The sequence below is a fragment of the Rhinoderma darwinii genome (genome assembly GCF_050947455.1).
Source record: "Rhinoderma darwinii isolate aRhiDar2 chromosome 2 unlocalized genomic scaffold, aRhiDar2.hap1 SUPER_2_unloc_21, whole genome shotgun sequence".
Classification (NCBI taxonomy): domain Eukaryota; kingdom Metazoa; phylum Chordata; class Amphibia; order Anura; family Rhinodermatidae; genus Rhinoderma; species Rhinoderma darwinii.
In genome coordinates, this window is record NW_027461687.1 from 52,975 (window position 1) to 67,882 (window position 14,908).

Consider the following 14,908-nt stretch of genomic DNA (forward strand, 5'->3'; position numbering starts at 1 on the left):
AACAGCAAACAGCCATTAAAGCCGCCCGCCCGCCCGCCCGCCACAATGGACCTACCTGTGTACACTAGATGGATGTGATGGAATGTACTGTCGTCCCTACATTTCAAGAAGGAGTAAGAATTGCAGTTGCAACAAAGCCTTGCTTGCCTACAAAGAGAGCAGCAATTTGGATTTGTTACTATGTTACCTAGAAGAATAACAAACTGTGCAAGGATGGAGGTTGTAGGAGCAAGGAGAAGTTGTCTGTAAAGTTGGTGGATGCTTATTTTCCATTTTGCAGTCCCTTGTCTCCCTCTTGTGGCCTCCTGGAGGCAACTAGCTGTGCAAAAAAAGACAGCCTGGCGGCCGGCTGTTGCAGTGTTGCCCTCTCAGGCAACACTGAGTGACTGACTGAGCCGCACCGTCTTATATAAAGTTCAGACGGAACTTTGCACGTGTCATAGTGGAGCCCTGAGGAGCCAGAGCCAGCTTTCTGACATCATAATGGGGCCTCAGAGATAAAAGCCTGGGCCCAGGCAGTGTTGGTCAGTGCTGCTCAGCAGGCAGCACTGGACTGGACTGGATTACAGCTGATACAAGGTGTGAAGGAACAAGGGGTGGCTGTGGGCATGCACTTGCTGCCGCTGCCAGTGTTTATCTGCATGGCAGCAGGGCATTTGGGCGTTGCCAGGAAGGCGTTTTTATGTAGATTCCTCCTCTTTCAGCACTGCATTGTGGTGCAAGCAAAAGAAGCAAATCCTGTCTGGCTTCCTCTCCGGCCTTTATTCACCTCCCGTGTAGCTGTGAGTGTGTGAGCCTGCAGGGCCCCATGGAATTGCCTAGAAGTAGGCTGAATCGCTGCAAGGGCTGAACAGCAGTATCGGGCAGGCTCGGGCAACGCGCGGCCCGTTCGGGTTATCGCTTCTCGGCCTTTTGGCTAAGATCAAGTGTAGTATCTCTTCTTATCAGTTTAATATCTGATACGTGCCCTATCTGGGGACCATATATTAAATGGATTTTTAGAACAGGGAGATGGAAATAGAGCTTGCTCTGTCCACTCCACGCATTGACCTGGTATTGCAGTATTTCCAGGACCGGTGCACCCTTTCCTTATGTGTTGACTAAAATCAGATTCCAAAAGTGTTTTTTGTGTTTGCCGTTGTTTCTGTCTTTCTGAAGGGATCTCCCCTTTTAATCCCATTATTTCAACACCTGTTGGACAATGCATGAGTGATAATGAGCTAATTGATTAAATGCAATTAATGAATACATTGCCACCTCTTGTTTTGTGTCGTCTGTGTGTCTGTGTTTCCGGCATTTCACATTGGAACAGCTCATTCACCTTCCTTGTCTTCTCTCCGCCCTCCCTTTTAGGTAAGTTAAAGAGCTGCACCTGAGCCAGCCACTGATTGATGCAGCACCACAGTCAAATAGTGGAGTGGAGTAGGGGAACAGCAAACAGCCATTAAAGCCGCCCGCTTGCCCGCCACAATGGACCTACCTGTGTACACTAGATGGATGTGATGGAATGTACTGTCGTCCCTACATTTCAAGAAGGAGTAAGAATTGCAGTTGCAACAAAGCCTTGCTTGCCTACAAAGAGAGCAGCAATTTGGATTTGTTACTATGTTACCTAGAAGAATAACAAACTGTGCAAGGATGGAGGTTGTAGGAGCAAGGAGAAGTTGTCTGTAAAGTTGGTGGATGCTTATTTTCCATTTTGCAGTCCCTTGTCTCCCTCTTGTGGCCTCCTGGAGGCAACTAGCTGTGCAAAAAAAGACAGCCTGGCGGCCGGCTGTTGCAGTGTTGCCCTCTCAGGCAACACTGAGTGACTGACTGAGCCGCACCGTCTTATATAAAGTTCAGACGGAACTTTGCACGTGTCATAGTGGAGCCCTGAGGAGCCAGAGCCAGCTTTCTGACATCATAATGGGGCCTCAGAGATAAAAGCCTGGGCCCAGGCAGTGTTGGTCAGTGCTGCTCAGCAGGCAGCACTGGACTGGACTGGATTACAGCTGATACAAGGTGTGAAGGAACAAGGGGTGGCTGTGGGCATGCACTTGCTGCCGCTGCCAGTGTTTATCTGCATGGCAGCAGGGCATTTGGGCGTTGCCAGGAAGGCGTTTTTATGTAGATTCCTCCTCTTTCAGCACTGCATTGTGGTGCAAGCAAAAGAAGCAAATCCTGTCTGGCTTCCTCTCCGGCCTTTATTCACCTCCCGTGTAGCTGTGAGTGTGTGAGCCTGCAGGGCCCCATGGAATTGCCTAGAAGTAGGCTGAATCGCTGCAAGGGCTGAACAGCAGTATCGGGCAGGCTTGGGCAACGCGCGGCCCGTTCGGGTTATCGCTTCTCGGCCTTTTGGCTAAGATCAAGTGTAGTATCTGTTCTTATCAGTTTAATATCTGATACGTCCCCTATCTGGGGACCATATATTAAATGGATTTTTAGAACAGGGAGATGGAAATAGAGCTTGCTCTGTCCACTCCACGCATTGACCTGGTATTGCAGTATTTCCAGGACCGGTGCACCCTTTCCTTATGTGTTGACTAAAATCAGATTCCAAAAGTGTTTTTTGTGTTTGCCATTGTTTCTGTCTTTCTGAAGGGATCTCCCCTTTTAATCCCATTATTTCAACACCTGTTGGACAATGCATGAGTGATAATGAGCTAATTGATTAAATGCAATTAATGAATACATTGCCACCTCTTGTTTTGTGTCGTCTGTGTGTCTGTGTTTCCGGCATTTCACATTGGAACAGCTCATTCACCTTCCTTGTCTTCTCTCCGCCCTCCCTTTTAGGTAAGTTAAAGAGCTGCACCTGAGCCAGCCACTGATTGATGCAGCACCACAGTCAAATAGTGGAGTGGAGTAGGGGAACAGCAAACAGCCATTAAAGCCGCCCGCCCGCCCGCCCGCCACAATGGACCTACCTGTGTACACTAGATGGATGTGATGGAATGTACTGTCGTCCCTACATTTCAAGAAGGAGTAAGAATTGCAGTTGCAACAAAGCCTTGCTTGCCTACAAAGAGAGCAGCAATTTGGATTTGTTACTATGTTACCTAGAAGAATAACAAACTGTGCAAGGATGGAGGTTGTAGGAGCAAGGAGAAGTTGTCTGTAAAGTTGGTGGATGCTTATTTTTCATTTTGCAGTCCCTTGTCTCCCTCTTGTGGCCTCCTGGAGGCAACTAGCTGTGCAAAAAAAGACAGCCTGGCGGCCGGCTGTTGCAGTGTTGCCCTCTCAGGCAACACTGAGTGACTGACTGAGCCGCACCGTCTTATATAAAGTTCAGACGGAACTTTGCACGTGTCATAGTGGAGCCCTGAGGAGCCAGAGCCAGCTTTCTGACATCATAATGGGGCCTCAGAGATAAAAGCCTGGGCCCAGGCAGTGTTGGTCAGTGCTGCTCAGCAGGCAGCACTGGACTGGACTGGATTACAGCTGATACAAGGTGTGAAGGAACAAGGGGTGGCTGTGGGCATGCACTTGCTGCCGCTGCCAGTGTTTATCTGCATGGCAGCAGGGCATTTGGGCGTTGCCAGGAAGGCGTTTTTATGTAGATTCCTCCTCTTTCAGCACTGCATTGTGGTGCAAGCAAAAGAAGCAAATCCTGTCTGGCTTCCTCTCCGGCCTTTATTCACCTCCCGTGTAGCTGTGAGTGTGTGAGCCTGCAGGGCCCCATGGAATTGCCTAGAAGTAGGCTGAATCGCTGCAAGGGCTGAACAGCAGTATCGGGCAGGCTCGGGCAACGCGCGGCCCGTTCGGGTTATCGCTTCTCGGCCTTTTGGCTAAGATCAAGTGTAGTATCTGTTCTTATCAGTTTAATATCTGATACGTCCCCTATCTGGGGACCATATATTAAATGGATTTTTAGAACAGGGAGATGGAAATAGAGCTTGCTCTGTCCACTCCACGCATTGACCTGGTATTGCAGTATTTCCAGGACCGGTGCACCCTTTCCTTATGTGTTGACTAAAATCAGATTCCAAAAGTGTTTTTTGTGTTTGCCATTGTTTCTGTCTTTCTGAAGGGATCTCCCCTTTTAATCCCATTATTTCAACACCTGTTGGACAATGCATGAGTGATAATGAGCTAATTGATTAAATGCAATTAATGAATACATTGCCACCTCTTGTTTTGTGTCGTCTGTGTGTCTGTGTTTCCGGCATTTCACATTGGAACAGCTCATTCACCTTCCTTGTCTTCTCTCCGCCCTCCCTTTTAGGTAAGTTAAAGAGCTGCACCTGAGCCAGCCACTGATTGATGCAGCACCACAGTCAAATAGTGGAGTGGAGTAGGGGAACAGCAAACAGCCATTAAAGCCGCCCGCCCGCCACAATGGACCTACCTGTGTACACTAGATGGATGTGATGGAATGTACTGTCGTCCCTACATTTCAAGAAGGAGTAAGAATTGCAGTTGCAACAAAGCCTTGCTTGCCTACAAAGAGAGCAGCAATTTGGATTTGTTACTATGTTACCTAGAAGAATAACAAACTGTGCAAGGATGGAGGTTGTAGGAGCAAGGAGAAGTTGTCTGTAAAGTTGGTGGATACTTATTTTCCATTTTGCAGTCCCTTGTCTCCCTCTTGTGGCCTCCTGGAGGCAACTAGCTGTGCAAAAAAAGACAGCCTGGCGGCCGGCTGTTGCAGTGTTGCCCTCTCAGGCAACACTGAGTGACTGACTGAGCCGCACCGTCTTATATAAAGTTCAGACGGAACTTTGCACGTGTCATAGTGGAGCCCTGAGGAGCCAGAGCCAGCTTTCTGACATCATAATGGGGCCTCAGAGATAAAAGCCTGGGCCCAGGCAGTGTTGGTCAGTGCTGCTCAGCAGGCAGCACTGGACTGGACTGGATTACAGCTGATACAAGGTGTGAAGGAACAAGGGGTGGCTGTGGGCATGCACTTGCTGCCGCTGCCAGTGTTTATCTGCATGGCAGCAGGGCATTTGGGCGTTGCCAGGAAGGCGTTTTTATGTAGATTCCTCCTCTTTCAGCACTGCATTGTGGTGCAAGCAAAAGAAGCAAATCCTGTCTGGCTTCCTCTCCGGCCTTTATTCACCTCCCGTGTAGCTGTGAGTGTGTGAGCCTGCAGGGCCCCATGGAATTGCCTAGAAGTAGGCTGAATCGCTGCAAGGGCTGAACAGCAGTATCGGGCAGGCTCGGGCAACGCGCGGCCCGTTCGGGTTATCGCTTCTCGGCCTTTTGGCTAAGATCAAGTGTAGTATCTGTTCTTATCAGTTTAATATCTGATACGTCCCCTATCTGGGGACCATATATTAAATGGATTTTTAGAACAGGGAGATGGAAATAGAGCTTGCTCTGTCCACTCCACGCATTGACCTGGTATTGCAGTATTTCCAGGACCGGTGCACCCTTTCCTTATGTGTTGACTAAAATCAGATTCCAAAAGTGTTTTTTGTGTTTGCCATTGTTTCTGTCTTTCTGAAGGGATCTCCCCTTTTAATCCCATTATTTCAACACCTGTTGGACAATGCATGAGTGATAATGAGCTAATTGATTAAATGCAATTAATGAATACATTGCCACCTCTTGTTTTGTGTCGTCTGTGTGTCTGTGTTTCCGGCATTTCACATTGGAACAGCTCATTCACCTTCCTTGTCTTCTCTCCGCCCTCCCTTTTAGGTAAGTTAAAGAGCTGCACCTGAGCCAGCCACTGATTGATGCAGCACCACAGTCAAATAGTGGAGTGGAGTAGGGGAACAGCAAACAGCCATTAAAGCCGCCCGCCCGCCACAATGGACCTACCTGTGTACACTAGATGGATGTGATGGAATGTACTGTCGTCCCTACATTTCAAGAAGGAGTAAGAATTGCAGTTGCAACAAAGCCTTGCTTGCCTACAAAGAGAGCAGCAATTTGGATTTGTTACTATGTTACCTAGAAGAATAACAAACTGTGCAAGGATGGAGGTTGTAGGAGCAAGGAGAAGTTGTCTGTAAAGTTGGTGGATACTTATTTTCCATTTTGCAGTCCCTTGTCTCCCTCTTGTGGCCTCCTGGAGGCAACTAGCTGTGCAAAAAAATACAGCCTGGCGGCCGGCTGTTGCAGTGTTGCCCTCTCAGGCAACACTGAGTGACTGACTGAGCCGCACCGTCTTATATAAAGTTCAGACGGAACTTTGCACGTGTCATAGTGGAGCCCTGAGGAGCCAGAGCCAGCTTTCTGACATCATAATGGGGCCTCAGAGATAAAAGCCTGGGCCCAGGCAGTGTTGGTCAGTGCTGCTCAGCAGGCAGCACTGGACTGGACTGGATTACAGCTGATACAAGGTGTGAAGGAACAAGGGGTGGCTGTGGGCATGCACTTGCTGCCGCTGCCAGTGTTTATCTGCATGGCAGCAGGGCATTTGGGCGTTGCCAGGAAGGCGTTTTTATGTAGATTCCTCCTCTTTCAGCACTGCATTGTGGTGCAAGCAAAAGAAGCAAATCCTGTCTGGCTTCCTCTCCGGCCTTTATTCACCTCCCGTGTAGCTGTGAGTGTGTGAGCCTGCAGGGCCCCATGGAATTGCCTAGAAGTAGGCTGAATCGCTGCAAGGGCTGAACAGCAGTATCGGGCAGGCTCGGGCAACGCGCGGCCCGTTCGGGTTATCGCTTCTCGGCCTTTTGGCTAAGATCAAGTGTAGTATCTGTTCTTATCAGTTTAATATCTGATACGTCCCCTATCTGGGGACCATATATTAAATGGATTTTTAGAACAGGGAGATGGAAATAGAGCTTGCTCTGTCCACTCCACGCATTGACCTGGTATTGCAGTATTTCCAGGACCGGTGCACCCTTTCCTTATGTGTTGACTAAAATCAGATTCCAAAAGTGTTTTTTGTGTTTGCCATTGTTTCTGTCTTTCTGAAGGGATCTCCCCTTTTAATCCCATTATTTCAACACCTGTTGGACAATGCATGAGTGATAATGAGCTAATTGATTAAATGCAATTAATGAATACATTGCCACCTCTTGTTTTGTGTCGTCTGTGTGTCTGTGTTTCCGGCATTTCACATTGGAACAGCTCATTCACCTTCCTTGTCTTCTCTCCGCCCTCCCTTTTAGGTAAGTTAAAGAGCTGCACCTGAGCCAGCCACTGATTGATGCAGCACCACAGTCAAATAGTGGAGTGGAGTAGGGGAACAGCAAACAGCCATTAAAGCCGCCCGCCCGCCCGCCCGCCACAATGGACCTACCTGTGTACACTAGATGGATGTGATGGAATGTACTGTCGTCCCTACATTTCAAGAAGGAGTAAGAATTGCAGTTGCAACAAAGCCTTGCTTGCCTACAAAGAGAGCAGCAATTTGGATTTGTTACTATGTTACCTAGAAGAATAACAAACTGTGCAAGGATGGAGGTTGTAGGAGCAAGGAGAAGTTGTCTGTAAAGTTGGTGGATGCTTATTTTCCATTTTGCAGTCCCTTGTCTCCCTCTTGTGGCCTCCTGGAGGCAACTAGCTGTGCAAAAAAAGACAGCCTGGCGGCCGGCTGTTGCAGTGTTGCACTCTCAGGCAACACTGAGTGACTGACTGAGCCGCACCGTCTTATATAAAGTTCAGACGGAACTTTGCACGTGTCATAGTGGAGCCCTGAGGAGCCAGAGCCAGCTTTCTGACATCATAATGGGGCCTCAGAGATAAAAGCCTGGGCCCAGGCAGTGTTGGTCAGTGCTGCTCAGCAGGCAGCACTGGACTGGACTGGATTACAGCTGATACAAGGTGTGAAGGAACAAGGGGTGGCTGTGGGCATGCACTTGCTGCCGCTGCCAGTGTTTATCTGCATGGCAGCAGGGCATTTGGGCGTTGCCAGGAAGGCGTTTTTATGTAGATTCCTCCTCTTTCAGCACTGCATTGTGGTGCAAGCAAAAGAAGCAAATCCTGTCTGGCTTCCTCTCCGGCCTTTATTCACCTCCCGTGTAGCTGTGAGTGTGTGAGCCTGCAGGGCCCCATGGAATTGCCTAGAAGTAGGCTGAATCGCTGCAAGGGCTGAACAGCAGTATCGGGCAGGCTCGGGCAACGCGCGGCCCGTTCGGGTTATCGCTTCTCGGCCTTTTGGCTAAGATCAAGTGTAGTATCTGTTCTTATCAGTTTAATATCTGATACGTCCCCTATCTGGGGACCATATATTAAATGGATTTTTAGAACAGGGAGATGGAAATAGAGCTTGCTCTGTCCACTCCACGCATTGACCTGGTATTGCAGTATTTCCAGGACCGGTGCACCCTTTCCTTATGTGTTGACTAAAATCAGATTCCAAAAGTGTTTTTTGTGTTTGCCACTGTTTCTGTCTTTCTGAAGGGATCTCCCCTTTTAATCCCATTATTTCAACACCTGTTGGACAATGCATGAGTGATAATGAGCTAATTGATTAAATGCAATTAATGAATACATTGCCACCTCTTGTTTTGTGTCGTCTGTGTGTCTGTGTTTCCGGCATTTCACATTGGAACAGCTCATTCACCTTCCTTGTCTTCTCTCCGCCCTCCCTTTTAGGTAAGTTAAAGAGCTGCACCTGAGCCAGCCACTGATTGATGCAGCACCACAGTCAAATAGTGGAGTGGAGTAGGGGAACAGCAAACAGCCATTAAAGCCGCCCGCCCGCCCGCCACAATGGACCTACCTGTGTACACTAGATGGATGTGATGGAATGTACTGTCGTCCCTACATTTCAAGAAGGAGTAAGAATTGCAGTTGCAACAAAGCCTTGCTTGCCTACAAAGAGAGCAGCAATTTGGATTTGTTACTATGTTACCTAGAAGAATAACAAACTGTGCAAGGATGGAGGTTGTAGGAGCAAGGAGAAGTTGTCTGTAAAGTTGGTGGATGCTTATTTTCCATTTTGCAGTCCCTTGTCTCCCTCTTGTGGCCTCCTGGAGGCAACTAGCTGTGCAAAAAAAGACAGCCTGGCGGCCGGCTGTTGTGGTGTTGCCCTCTCAGGCAACACTGAGTGACTGACTGAGCCGCACCGTCTTATATAAAGTTCAGACGGAATTTTGCACGTGTCATAGTGGAGCCCTGAGGAGCCAGAGCCAGCTTTCTGACATCATAATGGGGCCTCAGAGATAAAAGCCTGGGCCCAGGCAGTGTTGGTCAGTGCTGCCCAGCAGGCAGCACTGGACTGGACTGGATTACAGCTGATACAAGGTGTGAAGGAACAAGGGGTGGCTGTGGGCATGCACTTGCTGCCGCTGCCAGTGTTTATCTGCATGGCAGCAGGGCATTTGGGCGTTGCCAGGAAGGCGTTTTTATGTAGATTCCTCCTCTTTCAGCACTGCATTGTGGTGCAAGCAAAAGAAGCAAATCCTGTCTGGCTTCCTCTCCGGCCTTTATTCACCTCCCGTGTAGCTGTGAGTGTGTGAGCCTGCAGGGCCCCATGGAATTGCCTAGAAGTAGGCTGAATCGCTGCAAGGGCTGAACAGCAGTATCGGGCAGGCTCGGGCAACGCGCGGCCCGTTCGGGTTATCGCTTCTCGGCCTTTTGGCTAAGATCAAGTGTAGTATCTGTTCTTATCAGTTTAATATCTGATACGTCCCCTATCTGGGGACCATATATTAAATGGATTTTTAGAACAGGGAGATGGAAATAGAGCTTGCTCTGTCCACTCCACGCATTGACCTGGTATTGCAGTATTTCCAGGACCGGTTAACCCTTTCCTTATGTGTTGACTAAAATCAGATTCCAAAAGTGTTTTTTGTGTTTGCCATTGTTTCTGTCTTTCTGAAGGGATCTCCCCTTTTAATCCCATTATTTCAACACCTGTTGGACAATGCATGAGTGATAATGAGCTAATTGATTAAATGCAATTAATGAATACATTGCCACCTCTTGTTTTGTGTCGTCTGTGTGTCTGTGTTTCCGGCATTTCACATTGGAACAGCTCATTCACCTTCCTTGTCTTCTCTCCGCCCTCCCTTTTAGGTAAGTTAAAGAGCTGCACCTGAGCCAGCCACTGATTGATGCAGCACCACAGTCAAATAGTGGAGTGGAGTAGGGGAACAGCAAACAGCCATTAAAGCCGCCCGCCCGCCCGCCCGCCACAATGGACCTACCTGTGTACACTAGATGGATGTGATGGAATGTACTGTCGTCCCTACATTTCAAGAAGGAGTAAGAATTGCAGTTGCAACAAAGCCTTGCTTGCCTACAAAGAGAGCAGCAATTTGGATTTGTTACTATGTTACCTAGAAGAATAACAAACTGTGCAAGGATGGAGGTTGTAGGAGCAAGGAGAAGTTGTCTGTAAAGTTGGTGGATGCTTATTTTCCATTTTGCAGTCCCTTGTCTCCCTCTTGTGGCCTCCTGGAGGCAACTAGCTGTGCAAAAAAAGACAGCCTGGCGGCCGGCTGTTGCAGTGTTGCCCTCTCAGGCAACACTGAGTGACTGACTGAGCCGCACCGTCTTATATAAAGTTCAGACGGAACTTTGCACGTGTCATAGTGGAGCCCTGAGGAGCCAGAGCCAGCTTTCTGACATCATAATGGGGCCTCAGAGATAAAAGCCTGGGCCCAGGCAGTGTTGGTCAGTGCTGCTCAGCAGGCAGCACTGGACTGGACTGGATTACAGCTGATACAAGGTGTGAAGGAACAAGGGGTGGCTGTGGGCATGCACTTGCTGCCGCTGCCAGTGTTTATCTGCATGGCAGCAGGGCATTTGGGCGTTGCCAGGAAGGCGTTTTTATGTAGATTCCTCCTCTTTCAGCACTGCATTGTGGTGCAAGCAAAAGAAGCAAATCCTGTCTGGCTTCCTCTCCGGCCTTTATTCACCTCCCGTGTAGCTGTGAGTGTGTGAGCCTGCAGGGCCCCATGGAATTGCCTAGAAGTAGGCTGAATTGCTGCAAGGGCTGAACAGCAGTATCGGGCAGGCTCGGGCAACGCGCGGCCCGTTCGGGTTATCGCTTCTCGGCCTTTTGGCTAAGATCAAGTGTAGTATCTGTTCTTATCAGTTTAATATCTGATACGTCCCCTATCTGGGGACCATATATTAAATGGATTTTTAGAACAGGGAGATGGAAATAGAGCTTGCTCTGTCCACTCCACGCATTGACCTGGTATTGCAGTATTTCCAGGACCGGTGCACCCTTTCCTTATGTGTTGACTAAAATCAGATTCCAAAAGTGTTTTTTGTGTTTGCCATTGTTTCTGTCTTTCTGAAGGGATCTCCCCTTTTAATCCCATTATTTCAACACCTGTTGGACAATGCATGAGTGATAATGAGCTAATTGATTAAATGCAATTAATGAATACATTGCCACCTCTTGTTTTGTGTCGTCTGTGTGTCTGTGTTTCCGGCATTTCACATTGGAACAGCTCATTCACCTTCCTTGTCTTCTCTCCGCCCTCCCTTTTAGGTAAGTTAAAGAGCTGCACCTGAGCCAGCCACTGATTGATGCAGCACCACAGTCAAATAGTGGAGTGGAGTAGGGGAACAGCAAACAGCCATTAAAGCCGCCCGCCCGCCCGCCCGCCACAATGGACCTACCTGTGTACACTAGATGGATGTGATGGAATGTACTGTCGTCCCTACATTTCAAGAAGGAGTAAGAATTGCAGTTGCAACAAAGCCTTGCTTGCCTACAAAGAGAGCAGCAATTTGGATTTGTTACTATGTTACCTAGAAGAATAACAAACTGTGCAAGGATGGAGGTTGTAGGAGCAAGGAGAAGTTGTCTGTAAAGTTGGTGGATGCTTATTTTCCATTTTGCAGTCCCTTGTCTCCCTCTTGTGGCCTCCTGGAGGCAACTAGCTGTGCAAAAAAAGACAGCCTGGCGGCCGGCTGTTGCAGTGTTGCACTCTCAGGCAACACTGAGTGACTGACTGAGCCGCACCGTCTTATATAAAGTTCAGACGGAACTTTGCACGTGTCATAGTGGAGCCCTGAGGAGCCAGAGCCAGCTTTCTGACATCATAATGGGGCCTCAGAGATAAAAGCCTGGGCCCAGGCAGTGTTGGTCAGTGCTGCTCAGCAGGCAGCACTGGACTGGACTGGATTACAGCTGATACAAGGTGTGAAGGAACAAGGGGTGGCTGTGGGCATGCACTTGCTGCCGCTGCCAGTGTTTATCTGCATGGCAGCAGGGCATTTGGGCGTTGCCAGGAAGGCGTTTTTATGTAGATTCCTCCTCTTTCAGCACTGCATTGTGGTGCAAGCAAAAGAAGCAAATCCTGTCTGGCTTCCTCTCCGGCCTTTATTCACCTCCCGTGTAGCTGTGAGTGTGTGAGCCTGCAGGGCCCCATGGAATTGCCTAGAAGTAGGCTGAATCGCTGCAAGGGCTGAACAGCAGTATCGGGCAGGCTCGGGCAACGCGCGGCCCGTTCGGGTTATCGCTTCTCGGCCTTTTGGCTAAGATCAAGTGTAGTATCTGTTCTTATCAGTTTAATATCTGATACGTCCCCTATCTGGGGACCATATATTAAATGGATTTTTAGAACAGGGAGATGGAAATAGAGCTTGCTCTGTCCACTCCACGCATTGACCTGGTATTGCAGTATTTCCAGGACCGGTGCACCCTTTCCTTATGTGTTGACTAAAATCAGATTCCAAAAGTGTTTTTTGTGTTTGCCACTGTTTCTGTCTTTCTGAAGGGATCTCCCCTTTTAATCCCATTATTTCAACACCTGTTGGACAATGCATGAGTGATAATGAGCTAATTGATTAAATGCAATTAATGAATACATTGCCACCTCTTGTTTTGTGTCGTCTGTGTGTCTGTGTTTCCGGCATTTCACATTGGAACAGCTCATTCACCTTCCTTGTCTTCTCTCCGCCCTCCCTTTTAGGTAAGTTAAAGAGCTGCACCTGAGCCAGCCACTGATTGATGCAGCACCACAGTCAAATAGTGGAGTGGAGTAGGGGAACAGCAAACAGCCATTAAAGCCGCCCGCCCGCCCGCCACAATGGACCTACCTGTGTACACTAGATGGATGTGATGGAATGTACTGTCGTCCCTACATTTCAAGAAGGAGTAAGAATTGCAGTTGCAACAAAGCCTTGCTTGCCTACAAAGAGAGCAGCAATTTGGATTTGTTACTATGTTACCTAGAAGAATAACAAACTGTGCAAGGATGGAGGTTGTAGGAGCAAGGAGAAGTTGTCTGTAAAGTTGGTGGATGCTTATTTTCCATTTTGCAGTCCCTTGTCTCCCTCTTGTGGCCTCCTGGAGGCAACTAGCTGTGCAAAAAAAGACAGCCTGGCGGCCGGCTGTTGTAGTGTTGCCCTCTCAGGCAACACTGAGTGACTGACTGAGCCGCACCGTCTTATATAAAGTTCAGACGGAATTTTGCACGTGTCATAGTGGAGCCCTGAGGAGCCAGAGCCAGCTTTCTGACATCATAATGGGGCCTCAGAGATAAAAGCCTGGGCCCAGGCAGTGTTGGTCAGTGCTGCCCAGCAGGCAGCACTGGACTGGACTGGATTACAGCTGATACAAGGTGTGAAGGAACAAGGGGTGGCTGTGGGCATGCACTTGCTGCCGCTGCCAGTGTTTATCTGCATGGCAGCAGGGCATTTGGGCGTTGCCAGGAAGGCGTTTTTATGTAGATTCCTCCTCTTTCAGCACTGCATTGTGGTGCAAGCAAAAGAAGCAAATCCTGTCTGGCTTCCTCTCCGGCCTTTATTCACCTCCCGTGTAGCTGTGAGTGTGTGAGCCTGCAGGGCCCCATGGAATTGCCTAGAAGTAGGCTGAATCGCTGCAAGGGCTGAACAGCAGTATCGGGCAGGCTCGGGCAACGCGCGGCCCGTTCGGGTTATCGCTTCTCGGCCTTTTGGCTAAGATCAAGTGTAGTATCTGTTCTTATCAGTTTAATATCTGATACGTCCCCTATCTGGGGACCATATATTAAATGGATTTTTAGAACAGGGAGATGGAAATAGAGCTTGCTCTGTCCACTCCACGCATTGACCTGGTATTGCAGTATTTCCAGGACCGGTTAACCCTTTCCTTATGTGTTGACTAAAATCAGATTCCAAAAGTGTTTTTTGTGTTTGCCATTGTTTCTGTCTTTCTGAAGGGATCTCCCCTTTTAATCCCATTATTTCAACACCTGTTGGACAATGCATGAGTGATAATGAGCTAATTGATTAAATGCAATTAATGAATACATTGCCACCTCTTGTTTTGTGTCGTCTGTGTGTCTGTGTTTCCGGCATTTCACATTGGAACAGCTCATTCACCTTCCTTGTCTTCTCTCCGCCCTCCCTTTTAGGTAAGTTAAAGAGCTGCACCTGAGCCAGCCACTGATTGATGCAGCACCACAGTCAAATAGTGGAGTGGAGTAGGGGAACAGCAAACAGCCATTAAAGCCGCCCGCCCGCCCGCCCGCCACAATGGACCTACCTGTGTACACTAGATGGATGTGATGGAATGTACTGTCGTCCCTACATTTCAAGAAGGAGTAAGAATTGCAGTTGCAACAAAGCCTTGCTTGCCTACAAAGAGAGCAGCAATTTGGATTTGTTACTATGTTACCTAGAAGAATAACAAACTGTGCAAGGATGGAGGTTGTAGGAGCAAGGAGAAGTTGTCTGTAAAGTTGGTGGATGCTTATTTTCCATTTTGCAGTCCCTTGTCTCCCTCTTGTGGCCTCCTGGAGGCAACTAGCTGTGCAAAAAAAGACAGCCTGGCGGCCGGCTGTTGCAGTGTTGCCCTCTCAGGCAACACTGAGTGACTGACTGAGCCGCACCGTCTTATATAAAGTTCAGACGGAACTTTGCACGTGTCATAGTGGAGCCCTGAGGAGCCAGAGCCAGCTTTCTGACATCATAATGGGGCCTCAGAGATAAAAGCCTGGGCCCAGGCAGTGTTGGTCAGTGCTGCTCAGCAGGCAGCACTGGACTGGACTGGATTACAGCTGATACAAGGTGTGAAGGAACAAGGGGTGGCTGTGGGCATGCACTTGCTGCCGCTGCCAGTGTTTATCTGCATGGC

At 48.7% G+C, this 14,908-nt stretch overlaps 10 non-coding genes across 10 annotated transcripts; all 10 read left to right on the top strand.

The window, feature by feature from the left end:
• The first annotated feature begins 896 nt into the window (after window positions 1-896).
• Window positions 897-1,087, top strand: LOC142674891 (U2 spliceosomal RNA). The gene has a single exon (XR_012851969.1). It is a non-coding gene; the product is annotated as a U2 spliceosomal RNA (small nuclear RNA).
• A 1,234-nt stretch (window positions 1,088-2,321) lies between these two features.
• Window positions 2,322-2,512, top strand: LOC142674896 (U2 spliceosomal RNA). Its single transcript, XR_012851971.1, has one exon. It is a non-coding gene; the product is annotated as a U2 spliceosomal RNA (small nuclear RNA).
• A 1,238-nt stretch (window positions 2,513-3,750) lies between these two features.
• On the top strand, window positions 3,751-3,941 carry LOC142674908 (U2 spliceosomal RNA). Its single transcript, XR_012851979.1, has one exon. It is a non-coding gene; the product is annotated as a U2 spliceosomal RNA (small nuclear RNA).
• A 1,230-nt stretch (window positions 3,942-5,171) lies between these two features.
• Window positions 5,172-5,362, top strand: LOC142674920 (U2 spliceosomal RNA). Its single transcript, XR_012851986.1, has one exon. It is a non-coding gene; the product is annotated as a U2 spliceosomal RNA (small nuclear RNA).
• Window positions 5,363-6,592: 1,230 nt separating this feature from the next.
• LOC142674932 (U2 spliceosomal RNA) lies at window positions 6,593-6,783 on the top strand. Its single transcript, XR_012851990.1, has one exon. It is a non-coding gene; the product is annotated as a U2 spliceosomal RNA (small nuclear RNA).
• A 1,238-nt stretch (window positions 6,784-8,021) lies between these two features.
• Window positions 8,022-8,212, top strand: LOC142674933 (U2 spliceosomal RNA). The gene has a single exon (XR_012851991.1). It is a non-coding gene; the product is annotated as a U2 spliceosomal RNA (small nuclear RNA).
• A 1,234-nt stretch (window positions 8,213-9,446) lies between these two features.
• Window positions 9,447-9,637, top strand: LOC142674883 (U2 spliceosomal RNA). Its single transcript, XR_012851961.1, has one exon. It is a non-coding gene; the product is annotated as a U2 spliceosomal RNA (small nuclear RNA).
• Window positions 9,638-10,875: 1,238 nt separating this feature from the next.
• Window positions 10,876-11,066, top strand: LOC142674934 (U2 spliceosomal RNA). Its single transcript, XR_012851992.1, has one exon. It is a non-coding gene; the product is annotated as a U2 spliceosomal RNA (small nuclear RNA).
• Window positions 11,067-12,304: 1,238 nt separating this feature from the next.
• Window positions 12,305-12,495, top strand: LOC142674935 (U2 spliceosomal RNA). The gene has a single exon (XR_012851993.1). It is a non-coding gene; the product is annotated as a U2 spliceosomal RNA (small nuclear RNA).
• Window positions 12,496-13,729: 1,234 nt separating this feature from the next.
• On the top strand, window positions 13,730-13,920 carry LOC142674884 (U2 spliceosomal RNA). The gene has a single exon (XR_012851962.1). It is a non-coding gene; the product is annotated as a U2 spliceosomal RNA (small nuclear RNA).
• Window positions 13,921-14,908: the final 988 nt, after the last annotated feature.